Here is a 14,432-nt window from a genome sequence, read left to right as displayed (position 1 = left end):
AAAAAAAAAAAAAACAAGTCACAACCATCCAGCACCCAGAATAGGCACCAGGACTAACCTGAAAGGAAAGAAATGCTAACCTCCCAGCTCCAAAAGTGGAGGGCATTCCTCACTCCCAGAAGCATACTCTCTCCCCTTCTCCTCTAAAGAGAGGCGAGCAACTTCTATGCGTCAGGCACTGGGTTAGAGACTTCATATATATGTTGCCTATTTTTATCTCAATCATTCTAATTTCCAATTCTATAAGGTAGACCTTTTCTGCATTTTACATTTGAGGAAACTGAGGTTCAGAGAAATTAAGTAACATGATTATGGTGACCCAGTGTGTAAAGTAAGTGGTAGAATCAGGATTAGAAGTTTTCACGAATGCCAACGTTTACCTTATTGCTCCTTCTGTGAAAGCAAACAGGTCTCCCAGCTGGAACTGAACTGATGAAAGTAAGGTTGGCTCTTGTTAGATCACATGCCACAGGTGACCAAATTCAGAAACTGGGGTATCTCTTCCCTCAAACCCTCCCACTCTCCAACTTCTCCCCCAGACTCCTCAACTTAAACACTTAGCCATGGACCCAGTTGGAATGAGGTAAGTGTCAACAACAGAGGTCACTATGAGTGGACTGAAATCAGACAAAACAATGACTAAGAGCCCACAGATTATGAGAGCTAAAGAAAACTTCAGTGATCATCTGGAACAGCCAGGGAAACTGAGGCCCAGAGAAAAGGCCACTTGTCAATGTCATATACAGTAGTAGGTGGCAGAGGCAGGGCAGGAAGCCAGAACGGTCCTTTTGCTCCACATCATCACCTGAAACATGCCTTTCCCACAAAGCACCGGTCACAAGCATTCCAAGATTCTACAAAGATGTTTCCTTAATGGGCTGCATTTTTCATGGGTGAATGAGCTTAGGATCAGCAAGAGGGAAAAGAGCAAGGGGTTGAATTTCCAGTTTCGAGGGAGGCAACAACCCTGGTGAAAGCAAATGCAAGATTCTTGATTCCTTAGCCAGAGTTTACCCCACTTTTATCCAGCATCAGAGCAGATTCTGGAGCCAGCCTGACTGGGTTTGAATCCTGGCTCTGCCACTTACTAGCTGTGTGACATTGGACAAGTTAACCTCTATGCATCTCAGTTTCCTCAACTGTAAATTGGGAATATTATCTACTTCACAGGGCTGTCATGAGGACTAACGAGGATGTGAAAGGCACATAGAATGGTTGGGAACACGGAGGTACTGTAGATGTGGCTGCAAAATAATGCAATGCAATGCAATGCAATGCAATACAATACACAATACTCAATACTATACCTACCTCCTCCCTGCCCGTACTTGCCATGGCTGTACCAAAGTCCTGTGATGGAATTCAGCATATGAAATCAAGAGCAAACCCTGCTTCTCCAAAACAGAGATTAGTTTCACCAGTTTCACACTGTGACTTTGCCCCTACATCTCAGCCTCTCTACAAGAGCAGGGGACACCTAGGAACATCTTGTTATCTCCATCCAGGAGGTAGCCAGTTAAAGAACCCATAAAGTCTCAGCTGGGAGATGGTCTGAGAGTGGGGAAGGTTTAGTGGAATGTACACGCCTAGATCACTGGGCTGCCAGAGGAGAGATGATCTCGGGCAGGCCTGGAGATGACAGGAGAATGCCGTTTTCCTCTGAATGTGCAGAAGGGAAGAGCTGCCCAGATACAGACACACTAACGACCCTGGAGGGAGAGCAGGGTATACAAGGTAAATTTTCCCTTCGTGCTTGGCTGACAGAGAGCTAAAGCAGTGAAGAAACTGGATGGGTTGTTAGAGGAAGTCCAGGAAGTTTGCCTCAGGGCTGGAAGAAGGCTGAGGTCTCTGACTGTGATCATCCCAAGTCAATGAGGTCAAACAGCTCTCCAGCCGGGACCGTTCAGCATGGCATCCAGGACAGCTATGTTGCTTCAGCAAGGCCTTCAGAAATGTGGTTTATTCCTCATCTGGCTCAGGCACCTAGAATAGGCACCAGGACTAACCTGAAAGTTAACGAACAAAAGTTAAAAAAAAAAAAAAAAAAATCTGCCAGGCGTGGTGGCTCACGCCTGTAATCCCAGCACTTTGGGAGGCCGAGGCGGGTGGATCACGAGGTCAGGAGATCAAGACCATCCTGGCTAACACGGTGAAACCCGGTCTCTACTAAAAATGCAAAAAATTAGCCGGGCGTGGTGGCGGGCGCCTGTCGTCCCAGCTACTTGGGAGGCTGAGGCAGGAGAATGGCGTGAACCTGGGAGGCAGAACTTGCAGTGAGCCGAGATCGGGCCACTGCACTCCAGCCTGGGTGACAGAAGGACTCCATCTCATTAAAAAAAAAAAAAAGATCATTTGGGCTGTGGATGTGAGGTGATTCTCTAAAGGGGCTGAAACTGGCGATCACCGCATAGCTAAGAAGGACCCCATAAGCAGGTGTTCAATGCACCAGAGAAAAGGATGGGACAAGGGCCAAGGGTGGGAACTGAGGTTCTGCCATCACCTCCCCATCTTCCTCACATTTCACACAAGAAACGGTCTTAGAAAGAAGTATCAAAGTCTGTGTTCCACACATTACGAAATACGGAGGACTCAGAGAGGATTTACAGAGGAAGCCCAAACCAGTCAAAGAATTAGTAAATCTTTGAAAGGATTTACTTTACCATACCTGAAAGGAAAGGATGTAGAGGTGGGATTGCAAAATAAACTTTATTCAACATTTATTATGTGCCAGGCATTGTACTAGGCACATTTCACATTCCTTTACTTTGAGAAAAAAGACAGAAAAATGACCTTATAAAGACCTTCTCCACTATAATCAGGGTCTCATCTCAACAAGAGTCATTGGCTACTCCTATGGGCCCAGCCTATTCTATGTGAGAAACAAGGGCCCTCCTTGTCCATAAGGAGCTGATGTTCTAGTTGTAGAAAAGAGTTGTTGAGAGAAAACAATTAGAATAAAGGGTAGCATCCTATATGTATGTGTGTCAGTGATGATATAATAAAGTGCTAAATTATGTGAGAAAAAAATCATTTGGGAAACAGCTTCATACAGAGTGAGCTCTTTGTTGTGCTATAATGAAGGGGAAGAAAAAACAATATTTTTTATATTATTTATTTATTTTAATTTCAACTTTTATTTTTAATTCAGGGGGTTACCTGTGCAGGTTTGTTAGCTGGGTATATTGCATGATGCTAAGGTCTGGAATACAGTTGATCCTGTCACACAGGTAGTGGGCATAGTAACCGACAGTTTTTCAACCTTTGCCTCTCTCCTTCCCTTCTCCTTCTATGCAATAGACACTATTACCCCCTAGGGTCTATTGTTACCATCTTTATGTCCATGAGTACCCAATGTTTAACTCCCACTTAGAAGTTAGAACATGCGGTATTTGGTTTTCTGTTCCTGTATTAATTTGCTTAGGACAATGGCCTCCAGCTGCATCCATGTTGCTGCAATAGACATGATTTTGTTCTTTTTTTATGGCTGTGAGGAACATTTATCGAAGGCCTTCAATGTACCAGGTATTGTCACTTCACAACACCGTCAGATAGACAGTATGTTAATATTTCGAAAATTTAGACTCAGAGAAGTTAAGTAACTTTCCCAAGATTACTCAATAAGTACAGAAAAGGTTCACCTGGTGTGAAAGATTAGGCACTTTCTCCCCATGGCTGTAGAGGAAATTCTCATGAAACCTGTTGGCCTGGTAAGACAGGCAGGCACAGGGCCCTCCAGGTAGGAGCAAACAGACCTGCAGATAGGACAAGAAGAATGGACTCCAACCCTAGCAGAAGAGATTGTATTCAGATCTGATTTTGAAGGTGGTTCAGCACAGTCACTGATTTCCAGGATGAAGCACCATCACCTTCTTTACAAGTCTTTTAAAACTGTCATACTGAAAATTGCTTCTTTTTTAATTCTCTCTAGAGGCAAGGGGGCAAATGAGGAGATCTTCCAATGTCTTCTCTACCCAATGAATCTCTGACTGTACAAGTTTCCTTCCCAAGACACTGTGGTCCAGGGCTGCCTCCCCTATGGCCTACGTGATAACATGTGCAAAGTATTTGTCAGCATCTAATTGCAAGAATGGTGAGTCCTCTGTGCCCCATTGGAGGGCATAAATGGGTAATTGGAGCCATGGTTAGTGGGCTGAGGTCACACTTTTCTGATGGTTAACATGCAGACACTACAGGCATAAGCCGTCCCGTTTAAGACTTTTACTGGCTAAAAAGGGCAAGAACACTCTGTTCCAAGAAGCAGAAAGCAAAAGAAACACAGACTTCTTTGCTCCTGGTGTTTTGATCTATGAGCCTACTCTCATCATATCTCAAGTCTTAATCCCAAAGACAAGGTCAAGATCATGTTCATACTTCTTAGGCTTAAGGCAAATGGAATCCTCAAGGATCCCAGGCTTAAGAACTCTTGTGATGGGCTTGGAACAATAGCCTCCATGGACGTGAGAAGAGGAGAGGGAATCCACTACCAGCCCTGCCAAATTCTCTCCCACTGAAGTCAGGGCATGAAGGCAACAGCTGGGTGCAGTTTCACTTGAGCTCTGAGAGTCCCGGGACTGGGGATTTTATTCTACAGCAAAAATGAGACCTTGGCCTAGGAGATCTTGGGATGGTATTTGCCCTCTAGATCCAGATGGAAATCTCTGAAAGGAAGAAGACTGAGAGCCTCATATTTTGGTCTGATTATAAGCAAGGTCTAGAGTTTGTAGTGCATCCCTGGTACACATTCCTCCCTCTAACAATTTATGCATCTTTGATCCACCCCACCTACCTACCTCACAATACTAAAAAGGTCTTGCTTTTCCTTTATTTTGAAAGGTGTTTCAGTCATGTCCAAGGTATAGTATTAGGTGGTCTATTGAAAAAAAAAAAAGTCATAAGACACAAGATCAAGAAACTTTCTGCCAAATATGCTGTTAACCAGACACCCTCAGACCCTCAAATACCTCACTCTGAAATAGAGGTATTTCCTTGTGTGTAAAAGTGAGGTACAACACCCTGTATCTGTCCTGATAATTTAGCCATTGATGTTCCAAGCCTAATTCAATAATGATATGATTAGGCTTTGTGTCCCTACCCAAATCTCATCTTGAATTATAATCCCTGTCATCCCCATGTGTCAAAGGAGAGACCAGGTGGAGGTAATTGAATCACCAGGGCAGTTTTCCCCATGCTGTTCTTGTGATAGTGAGTTCTCATGAGACCTGATGGTTTTATAAGGGGCTCTTCCCCCTTTGCTCAGCACTTCTCCTTCTTGCCACCATGCGAAGAAGGTGCTTTGCTTCCCCTCACCTTCCGCCATGATTGTAAGTTCCTGAGGCCTCCCCAGCCATGTTGAAGTGTGATTCAATTAAAATGCTTTCCTTTATAAATTACTCAGTCTCAGGCAGTTCTTTATGGCAGTATGAAAATGTACTAATACAAATAACAAAGGTTTTACATTTCCTCCCAAATTAGTATCTAGAGCCAAAGTTAGCTCCTAGAGTCAAGATATTACATAGGATTAGAGGCATTTAGGAGATTACAACTTTTCCCTGGTTTTTCAAAGATTAGTCACATGTCCAGTCAGCTGAATACACAAGGTAGAATGGACAGGACTTGAGGCAAAGAACTTTGTGGTTAAGAGTACTCAGGTTCAGATTTTGGCTCCACTACTTGGCAGCAATGTGACCCTCAATTTCTATATCCTTCTTGCTTTAAAAATGAGTATCATAATAGTAGTTTTGGGTTGGCTATGAAGATTGAGTGAGATATATGTCATATTTGGCATGTAGTGAGTGCTAAATATTCTCTATCACATATATAAATACAATATATACCTCTCTCTCTATATATATACATAGCTAGATATACAGAGAGATAGACATATAGATACAATGAATCATGCCATTTATTCTGAAGATAAAAATTAAATTATAAATGGGAGAGTACTCTGAAAGGAGATAAGGTTTTACAATGCAAACATGGGTTCTGATGATTATAGCTCTAACTATTGTGCCCACCTTCATTGCCTCCTTTGAGCAAGGCCACCGGATATAGCCAAGCAGGTTGGGCAATGCACACATCCAAAGGCACCACTCACATATCACCTTCCCTTTGTACCTGAGAGCACATGGCAACTACTCTTCCAGGTAAGCCTGTACCTCCCTCACAGCTGTTCCTCCCAGAGTCTGAGGACCAGCACCCGCTCTGTAGAGCCATTCATTCACTCATTAGTCCTTAATTCAGTGAAGGTATACCGAGAACATACTCTGTGCAAGGACTGGGCATACAAAGATATATGAAACGCAAGTTCTGCCCTGAAGCTCCCAGTGGCTGGGGAAAGTCCTGTGCACCAAGAAGTAGAATGCAATGTAGTGAGTGCTAGAGTGCATTTATGTAAAGAGACTAGAGGATTGCCAACTTTCCTTCTATGTGGCAGTGGTCATGGACAGGGGTAGTGTCTGGATTCACAGAAGCAAATATGAGAAAAGTCTAACTCTCTTAAAAAAAAAAGTTCTTATAAACACCATTTTTAAAAGTCAAGAAAAAGTCAATGGGGTACAGTCTCTTCAGAGAAATCCAGTGGGGATCTTTTGTTGTGGCAGGAAGGGACTCTACTAAGAACCTCTAGCAGAGGCACCTCTGGTAGAAGGAAGGTGCAAAAATAGCTCCCCTAAAACCAGCTCAGACCAGAAGAAAGGATAGGGATTTACCACTCATACAGTAAATTTCAAATGTAGATTCTTATCTAACATGAAGATTCCCTTCTCAGGAGATAGACCAAATTCCCTTCTCAGGGGATAGACCAAAGCCCACCAGCTTTAGACAGATGGCTTCTCTTTGCATCTTTATAACCTCTTTGAGAGAGGTGAACTTGGAGTCAGGAGATCTGAGATGGAATTTTAACCTTGTCCACTTGTTGTTTTGTGATCTCAGGCAAGTCAATAAGCCTCAACTTTGTTGTCTGTAAAATGGTCATAATAAGATGGTCTTCACAAATTTGTTCTTTGGACACCAAACACCTTAGTTGTTGTCATATGCTCTGGGATAGAGGTGAGATCTTAGGAGGGAGGCAGAGGCAGCACTGAAGTCCCTCCATTCACAAACAGGGTCTGCCCACCATCCTTTAAGGAGGCTCTGCAGCTTGTTAATAAAGGAGATCTTGCCCGAGAGCATTATGCTCCTGAGCTGGCCAACTCAGCCCTCCCCTGGCTCCAGCGCCTTCATTTGTAAAGAAGGAATTCTGAGGCTATCAAAAAGGAAGTCAAATTGTTTTCGGAAAACAATAGCAAAGTAACTACAAGTCATTAGCTTCCTCTTTGGGGCCTGAAGTCAAACTTGCCTGGGTAGCTGAAAGGACTGGTAGCACTGTTTACTTAAAGACCTCTGGACAGGACCCATAAATTAATTCCTGTGCATGACTTTCTGGAATGAGAGGAGGTGAGTCATGGAAGTGGGAGGATGCCTAAGAGTAGAGATTTCTGTTTCTTAGGACACTGCTAAATCTCTGATGCTGGCCTTGCCTTTTCTGGTCCTCTGGGTGAAAGTTTCATCTGGATATGTACGTGCACCTAACAGACATCTGCTGTCTGAGATGGCTCTTAGTGAGTTTTTTTCTTAGAGAAAAAAAAAAAAAAAACCCAAAAAATCTGTTTCTTGGAGGTCTCCTGAACCGCCTCGAGGAAGCCAAATGCTTCTGAGACAGGTGCTGTAGAAATTACCTCTTGAACAGGAATTTCCTCAGTGACAGGAGCAGACCAAAGCTGGGAATTGCAAAATTCATGACTCCTTAGAGGATTGTCTCAGTGCCATATAGATATCAAGGAATCACAGATACCAGAACACTGAAGCTTGAAGAGAAACTGAAGATCAAGTGGACCAGATGAGAACACTGAGGCCCAGAGTAGGCAAGCAATTTGTCTAAGGTCAGGAGCAGAAGCCAGATCTCCCAAAGAATCAGGAAACCTGGGGACTTCCCTGAGGGTAGAATGGGACAGTTATTAATCATAGATACTCCTATGATGCTGTTAGGGCACTTAGCTGAAAGTCCCTGGGGCTTAAATTACTAAAAACTAGAGAAAAGGCATGGTTTCTTGACCTCTCTGCATCCTGGAATAACTTGTATCCAAAAGCTACAGATGATTCTAGACCCTAAAGTTTTCTGAGAGGAGATGCAAAACTTCTGCTTGAGCTGTTTTTAAACATCTTTGGCAAAATCATGAGGATCTATTGAGCTTAATGATTTGAAATTCAGTCCAAAGATTATCAGTATTACCTGCCTGGACCCCTAGAAGATTTTTGGTGGGCTTCATGGAGCATAGAAACCCCTGTGTTCATCTTAAAGCTTTAGGGGAAGAGGGACCATAGTCTTGATCCATTCATAAAGCACTCTTGACCCAAAAAAGGTTAAAGGTCACTGTTCTAGGTATAGGAGGTCAAAAAAGGTTATTTCACATCAACCTCCAAAGTAATTGAAACAACCACCAAAAAGGCCAATATGTTCTATCCCTTCCCAACCTAGAAACCTCTTATCGAACAGGTTGAAATCTGTTCCATAGGCATAAGGCCACTTCTCAGTTCAGAGTCTTCACCTGTCAAATATAAAAGGGTCTTCTGAGATAAGCATGCTTATTCCTTCCTTTCGTAACTTTCCTGAACTCACACAGCTAGCCAATACTGGCACCTCTCATCATGCCTAGTCCAGTATTATTTCTGCCACCTCAAAAGGTTTTTAAGGATTTATTAAGCACCATTTCTAGATGGTCCTGAAATGGTCCCAAATGCTAGAGGAGCTATAGGATTACGGGAACTGTCCCTGAACTCAATACATTTGTAAATGTGGTAGGTAAATGAGTGCATGCCCCTGAAATGAATAATTGTTTCCTTAATGCCTTTCCCAACAGTGTGGACAAGGGAAGCGAGACTGGCAGAGTGCTGGGGAAGACATGAACCCTGGCATAACTGCCCCATCCATGGGCAACTCCAGCAAGCTTGACAATCAATGAGCAGTAATATTCATTCAGTAACTAGGTGCCAATTTCTAAGATCCCCCCAATCTTGAAACCCCTTTGACTGTGTGCTGGGTTAACAAATAAAGCATAAACCAGAAGACTTGTTCACCAGTTTGTAATCTACTGCAGAATAATAGAGATTTTCCAAATAATTAGTGAATAAAGGGCAGGGGGGCAAGTGAGCAGGTCTCCAAACTGAAAATACTTGCACCCTAAAAGCTTCAATGTAAATTGGTGGTGTGGAATTTGGAGCATGTTTTCCCATAGAAATAATGTTATAAAGGGTAATTAGCTTCCCAGGTAGCCCATAAAAGCTTATTTCAGGCATAATGTTGCTCAACTATGGTGTTGAGAGTACTAGAGATGCTAACAACCTAGTTAGCATGGTCTCTGGATGGGAGAGAATGATGCCAAGTTCTGGCTGGGGACTCCAGGAATATATCTCCCTCTGAAGAATTTCAGATTCAAGAGTCTCCACCCCACACCTGCACCGAGGATGGCGTCTTCCTGCCTCCCTCTCTTCATGGGGAAGAGAAATAATATTTATTGATCACCTAACTTTATTAATGCAAGGACTGATCCACTCAGCACTGACCCTTTCATAAACTAATATCCGAGACCAACCCAGACAGAAAGCTTTATATTTTTCAAACTGTTCCAGTCTTTTCCTAATTACAAAAAGGGATAGTGTATTATTGTAAAAATATAGGTAATATAGAAGAGTCTAAACATGAGATAAAATCACCTGTAAGTACTATTAAAATACTGAGAGCTTTCTATCACATTTTTATACCTATAAATTTTTTTAAAAAATTGGAATCATATTATGAACCCTTTTTGGTAACCTGCTTTTTTTCACTTAACGATATGTCAGGGGCGTTTTCTATGCCAATAGAAATACATCTTCTTCACCTTTTTAGTGATTATCAGGAGTGTAGTCAAAGAGAATGGCACCCGAAGGCAATGTAATGTGTTTGTATCTTTTCTTTCCATAAGGATGTTACCACTGCACTAGAATTATCAAAGACTAGCATCTGTGCAGAACTCTTTAGACTACTGTCAGGGTATATACATCACCTCCACCCTTTGCTAAGTCCTTGGGTTACACAGTTTCCTACTCTTGGATTTACCAAAATTCATTTAATGCCCTATTATTGAGCACTTCAATTCTGGGTGACTATAAATATCACCATATTGAATGTAAGTGGTGCTCTTTTAATTTCTAAGACAAAGCAACTTGCTGTTAACACGTTTCTTTCTCTGCCCCGAATAAGTTACTCCATGTAATTCTGAGCGGTCCTTTCAAAGCCTTGCAAACAGCTCATGGGAAAAAGCAGAATTTCTAAACAAAACAATTCAAAACAAAACAAAAAATACTAGCTTCCTGCATTCAACCAACCCCTTCTCCACCATACACATAAGATGCAAAAGGAAGTGTGCTGAGCGAGTGGTGAAACACTAGGGCAGATAAGAACAAACTTGACAGGTTCAGAGAAAACCCCTCATGAATCTTGGGAGATTTCTATGGGTAAATGGGGTAAAGGTTCAGATCCTGAAGGGCTAAACCAAACTTTGCAAAAGCGCACCACCACCATGAGCCTGATGCCCCAGAACAGCCACTGCTGTGCCTCATGCCTCCAGTCCTGCTCTGGTTTCTGTGAACTCACACACAACCCTGGGATTGAAGTACCAGCTCTGCCTGTGGTGGGAAAGGTGTGTGTAACTGACAAAAGCTGACGAGGCAGAGAGGGACCAGGGAAATGCAGGAATCAGGGTCTCAGGACACATGAGCTCAGGTCCTATCTCTAACACTTAAAGAATTGACTGCCCTTGGGTTAAGCTGTATCAACTGTGCCTTCGACTTTTAAATTTTAATGTCTCTATGATTCTAAGTAATTGGTTATCTCCATAGCAAGCCAAAGCTTGGAAGAAGTTGAAGTTTGTCTTAAGTGCCCAACTATATTTACACTTGTAGTTCCTCCCTTTCTTTACCCATACAGCACTCTGGGGAGCACAGGAGATGTTCTTAGGCCATTTTTTATTCCAGGTGGTGCTGCTGTATTGAAAACTTAAGGGTATTCCAAATAAGGAAAACACAAATAAGCAACACTTGGATGTGTGTTTCAATTAGGATGCTACCAGCCATCAGTAACAGAAAACCCCGCTGGAGTCAACCACACTGACCACTATACCGTGGGAATGCACAGGGGGTGTCAAAGTTATTGGATGGCCCACTTATAGCTGATCCATTTATTTATTCATTTATTCATCTATCCACTGATTTTAAAAACCCACTGAGTTTGGGATTGTGCTAGGAACTAGATATACTAGTGATTCAGACACGGCATCTGAATTACGAAATCAAAACCTAGGGGTTTTATAAATATCAATGCTCCCAGGCCCCTCTGAGAGCTGAGTGATGTCACCAACTTAGAATCCCACAAGACTAGCTGGAGACCTAGTTGGAATAAAAATGCTGCCTTGTTTTAGACCATCAAGTCTATGATAACACTGCAATTTCCAAGAAGTCTATCTGGATTGAGGGAGCTGAGCAATGCATGCTGACATGACCTGTAAAAGGGATTGAGGTGGAGCTCTGATCTCAGGAGAGTATAGAATGGAAACCAGAAACTAGGAACCATGGACGTCTGCATCTATTCACCCTCCATACAAGGGGGTGTAGGGAGTTCCCATTTACCTGCAGGTCTGGTTTGTGAACTGTGGGCCTGCAAGCAGCCTAATCATGATGGTTGATGCTCCAGTGGACCTGAATGGGCAGGGACCATGACAGGTGGCTGCAAACAGATAATAGAGAGCTAACAGAGAATGCCAGGCAGTGGTCTAAGTGCTTAGCAGAGTTTGCTCATTTAACTCGTACAAAATCCTTGGAGATAAGAATTAGTATCTATATTTAACATAGGAAAAAAATCAAGAACAGAAATCTTATCCAAGCTGATCAGTGGCAGTGTAGTTTCAATGTCTGTGCACTTAACCACAAAATAAATTACATGACTATGTGAGAAGTGCTACAATAGAGCTACGATCAGAATGCTGTGGGAACTAAGAAAGGAATGAAAGTGCCAGGAAAGGCTCCACAGAGGAGATGGCATTTGTGATATGTCTTGAAAAATAAGTAGAAGTTTCAGACAGAGAACTGGAAGTGGGAGAAGTACATCCCAGGCACCATGGGACAGATGGGCAATGGCACTTTGGAAGACTACAGGGTAGTTCTTTTGCAGGGCAGGTGAGCCCCAAATGTGGGGTCTTAGCTCAGGAAGGTTTTTGGTTTTGCTCAAGAAAGAATTTAAGAGTGAGCCAGTGGTAGAATAAAATAGCTTTATGGAGGTGGCAGTGTTACAGCTCTGTGACGGCTCCTGCAGAACGGGGCTACCCCACAGGCACAGTGCACTGACAGCAGCAGCTCAGGGCAGTTCTACAGTCATATTTATACTCACTTTTACTTACATACAAATTAAGGAGCAGGTTATTTAAGAGATTTTTAGAAACAGGGTGATAACTTCTGGGTCATTGCCATGGAAAGGGGCAGTAACTTCTGGGTGTTGCCATGGCAGTGGTAAACTAGTATGGCACCGGTGGATACGTGTTACAGAGCAGTGCTTCCCATGCCTCTTCCCTGTTTCAGCCAGTCTTTGATCTGGTCCAGAGTCAAGTTCTCCCTCCTAACTCAATTCTACATAGCTGGACCAAAAAGTATGTGGGAGCTTGGTTTGCAAAGAAACCTGAGTTTGGGGCCAGATTGTTCAGAACTTTTTAAACCACATTAATTTGTTCTGCATTCAGCAGGGAGCCAAGTAAGGGGATGAATCAGAATCCTCCTCCAATTTTCAGGGATTCCCAGGATGGTTCCTCAGTTTGCCTGTCCTGGATCACACCCAGTGCTAAGTAAAATCATTTCTCTGGTCACGTGCTTCTTGCTTTTAGTCTCTTCAGCATTGCAGGTAGAGCCCAAGGCTGGGTAACTTTACTTCTATGGACTTGGAAAGTGAAGGATGCATAGTTGCTCAAAGGCAGAGCATGGCAGGACACTCTACCAGTGTTCCACCTCAGAATCTTGGACCATTCTTTCACCTGGGAGCCCTGAATTCAAGAAAATCCAAATGGAGACCAGGAAAAAAGGGCATACGGTTTTATGGAGATATTTAAACCAAGACTGAGGGGCCATTTTCAAGGGATGCTGACTCAGTAAACGTTCTTTGGCAGCAAGCATCAGAAACTAACTGTAACTACTTTACGCTGAAAAAGAAAAGGAAGAGGAAGAAGTGAAGAGGGGGATGAGGAGGAGGACAGGAACAAAAAGGGGAAGAAAGGTGAAGAGATTTCTATAAAATCTCTGCAAGAATCTGTAAGAATAAGCCGCTCAGTTAGAAGCTCCCTTGGGCTTCAAAAACATTAGAATGAATAGATATAACCGACTCCCTAAGACATGACTCTTCCAATGTATCAGGCTATTATCATTCTCTCCAGGACACACCTGCAGCCTTACCAAACAATGAGTCTTTCACTAAGCTGTGGCTCTTCATCCAAAAGTTCCCCTACTCATAAGCAGAAAGTCTATAGGTCCAAGGGCTCTCAGGCCACCTGCTTCTAGGTGTCTGTGGTGATCATTGAGAAAGGGGCCACTGGAGGCCCTGCGGCCTCAAGGGCAAACCGATATAGTCACAGGAATAATAAAACAGCAACAGAAGCCTTCAGAACAAGCACATCACAAAAAACTTTGAACTCAACTCAAATGGAAGTTGAGTCACTTGGTGGCTGTGTGATTCTAGGCAAGTCCCTTAATGTCTCCAAGCCTTAATGTTCTCATGTATAAAAAGGGTACCCCTTTTTGTAAACTGCAACGTGCCAGGCAAGTGATGTTATTATCAACCAAACTCTTGCTCTCCATGCAGTGAAGCCTCTTCCTATGAGTGGAAATTATTCAGCCTTGTCATTGGCATGTCAACAACCAGACAGCTTAGTGCAGAGTCATGCCATGGGTCTGGGGAAGGACAAGCCAAGTGCAGGAAGTGTGTCTGGTCAGCTTCTGCACAACCCTGGATGGAACGGGCCAGGAGAAGGGGAAATGGTTTTCCCCTGCATTCTGCTTCTATACCTTCCTGTGCCATCCTCCGGACCCTAGGCTCTATCCTCAGGCCTGGGCAGTGGGATGGGCTCCAAGACTCTGGAGGGTCTAGGGCTGGGTGAGGTGGGTAAACCTGAACACAAAACCTTATAAAATGCTTGTTTGTGTTTGAGTAAACTAAAGAGGCAGGAAAGTTGAAGATAGGTTTGGATCTTTCCAAAAAGGGCTTGGCCTCACAGGGAAGAGGTCTCCAGATGGGTCGGGGGAAGCATGGCATATTGAGCCTGGAGGAAAGAGGGACATGAATATGGCATCCTGGTTTTCAAAAAGCTGACATGACA

This window comes from Colobus angolensis, unplaced genomic scaffold (genome assembly GCF_000951035.1).
Source record: "Colobus angolensis palliatus isolate OR3802 unplaced genomic scaffold, Cang.pa_1.0 Scaffold317, whole genome shotgun sequence".
Lineage (NCBI taxonomy): Eukaryota > Metazoa > Chordata > Mammalia > Primates > Cercopithecidae > Colobus > Colobus angolensis.
Note: the sequence above shows the minus strand (reverse complement) of the source record.